Source organism: Mandrillus leucophaeus, unplaced genomic scaffold, assembly GCF_000951045.1.
Source record: "Mandrillus leucophaeus isolate KB7577 unplaced genomic scaffold, Mleu.le_1.0 Scaffold249, whole genome shotgun sequence".
Classification (NCBI taxonomy): Eukaryota; Metazoa; Chordata; class Mammalia; order Primates; family Cercopithecidae; genus Mandrillus; species Mandrillus leucophaeus.
This window is the reverse complement of record NW_012102576.1, coordinates 1,808,924-1,811,503: the sequence shown is the minus strand read 5'-3', so window position 1 is coordinate 1,811,503 and position 2,580 is coordinate 1,808,924. Positions and strand designations below refer to the sequence as shown.

The following is a 2,580-nucleotide window of genomic DNA, read 5'->3' as shown; positions in this document are numbered from 1 at the left end:
ATCCAGGCTATCTCGGGAAGAATTTCTGTTTTTCTATAACCTGGAAGCATTTGTTGAGAGTACTGCTTTATTTTTAAATGTTATCATTCCCTGTTATGCCATCTGTTTGTAGACTATTTTTGTAGGAAAGTTTATGTCTAAACTGAATTTCTTTAATACATGTAGGATATACTCAGATTTCTATTTGAGGTACTGTATTTGGTAATGAGTATTTATGAATTTTCTATTTCATATAGATATTAATATGTAATAAAAATATACTTTTATTGCCTCTGAATAACTGTACAGAACATAATGGTATTTCCATGTTGAATCTAGAAATAGGCCAGTTCTGGTGGCTGAAGCCTACAATCCCAGTACTTTGGGAGGCATCACTGTGCCCAGCTCTTATCAATTTTTTAAAATGTTAAATTTATTATTTTTGTGGATGTGTTAATAGGTGTATATTCTTAGTAGTCTTTCATCAAATTGTAGTGGCATTTTCAATGAAAATACCTTTGGCCTTTCTCTTCTCTCTATTGTGACATTATTCTTTATTGTGATTTTTTACTGTTTATTCATTTTTTTCTTATACATCACTTGTATTTAATTTTAGCTTTTCTATTTTTAATTTATTTCACTGCATTCACAGGTATTTAATTTTTAGGCCATCTTTTGTAATATATGTACATTGAGGGCAGTCAGTTTTTACAAGAAAGATTTTCTTTTTTCCTTATAATTCATATAAAAATTGTGACCATTCATTTTGATAATTTCGTTCACCCATATGTTATTTAGACATGTATTACTGAATTTAAAACCATGTAAGGTTGGCGGATTTTTTTATTGACTTCTATTGTAGGTAAACTGTAGTTAGAACATTTTCTATGAAGCTGGAAATATTCTTCATCTTTGTACACAAAGATGTGGCTAGTGTGCTGAGAAACTGGTTTTACATGTTCTTTATTTTGTATTAATTAATGCTGTATTAGAATAGCTATTTTTTAACTGTCCACTGGCCAAGCTTGGCTAGTGGTACTACATTGAAATCGTAGTCCTATATTTTTTACTAATATGCTTAGAGTTATGAGATTATAGTGTATTTGGGGAAAATACGTGAAATTAAATATGTGAGTGTGCTACATATGTGTGAGTGTGTGCCTATGAGTGATAACTACTTGTCTAGTTCTAATCTTTCTATAGGCTCCCTGGCCTGTTTATGTGTTAAGCACTGAGAGAAAAGTGTTTAAAATCCCATTTATGATTGTTTACTTATTCACTTTCTTCAATTATATGTTGAACTTGTATCATTAGGTACATGCAATGATAAAAATGTATATTACTAGTGGTTTAGAAAGTTAATCTAACTTTATGAAGCATGCTTCTTCAATTCCAGTAAAGGGCTTACCTTATATTAAGACAGCACATTAACTGTAATAGTGTTCTACCAGTTTGTGAGATATGGTATATGTTTTTAAATATTTTATCTTCATCTTTTCTTTTTTAAATATTTCAGTTTTAATATCAGTGGGTACATAGTAGGTGTATATGTTTATTGGGTACATGAGCTGTTTTGAGACAGACGTGCAATGCATAATAATGACATCATGTAAAAATGTTGTATTCATCTCCCTAAGGATTTATCCTTTGTGTTACAATCTAATTATGCTCTTTAATTATTTTAAAATGTACAATTAAATTATTATCGACTGTAGTGACCCTGTTGTGCTATCAAACACTAGGTCTCATTCATCCTTTCTAAATATTTTTATACTCATTAATTAAACATTTTCACCTCCATACTACTACCCTTCCACTATCCATCTCAATCTCTGGTAACCATCCTTCTACTCTGTCTCTCCATGAGTTCAGTTGTTGTGATGTTTAAATCCCACAAGTAAGTGAGAGCATGTGATGATTGTCTTTCTGTGACTGGCTTATTTTACTGAACATAATGACCCCTGGTTCCATTCATGTTGTAGCAGATGACAGGGTCTCATTCTTTTTATGACTGAATATTACTCCATTGTTTATATATACTGCATTTTCTTTGTCCATTCCTCTGTGGATGGGCACTCAGGTAGCTTCCACATCTTGGCTATTGTGAACAGTGCTGCAACAAACATGGGATTACAGCTATCCCTCAGATATACTGATTTTCTTTCTTTTGCGTATATACCTGGGAGTGGGATTGCCAGATCATATGGTAGTTCTACTTTCATATTCATTTTTCTTTATGCTTACATGAAAGGAATGTCCCATAAAGACAACAGTTATTACTGAATATATACATTCTTTGCTTTTACCTTCAAATTACTCTATACTTAATATAATTATCAATCTCTAAAAGATAATCCTTATGTATTTTATTTGTATTGAAATATAGAACCACAGGTGTTAATTATAACTTAATTTTATTACATTCTGATTGAACATTACCAAGTGTTTAAACTCTGTTGTTCACTTATGTTTTCATAATAAATATTTTCATTGTTTACTTTCCACATGCAAACTTGTTAATTTAATACAATTTACACCAAACCTGCTGGCACTTTGATCTTGGGCCTCCCTGCTCTCTGAACTGTGAGTAATATATCTGTA

The 2,580-nt window shown here is 31.2% G+C and overlaps 2 protein-coding genes across 2 annotated transcripts in view; both read left to right on the top strand.

Moving 5' to 3' along the window:
* The window catches only part of LOC105542012 (NKG2-D type II integral membrane protein), a 65,467-nt gene that overhangs the window by 11,523 nt on the left and 51,364 nt on the right, over positions 1-2,580 (top strand). The gene's annotated exons all lie outside the window — the stretch shown is intronic.
* Positions 1-2,580, top strand: part of LOC105542011 (NKG2-F type II integral membrane protein-like) — a 14,492-nt gene that overhangs the window by 883 nt on the left and 11,029 nt on the right. The window lies entirely within an intron of this gene.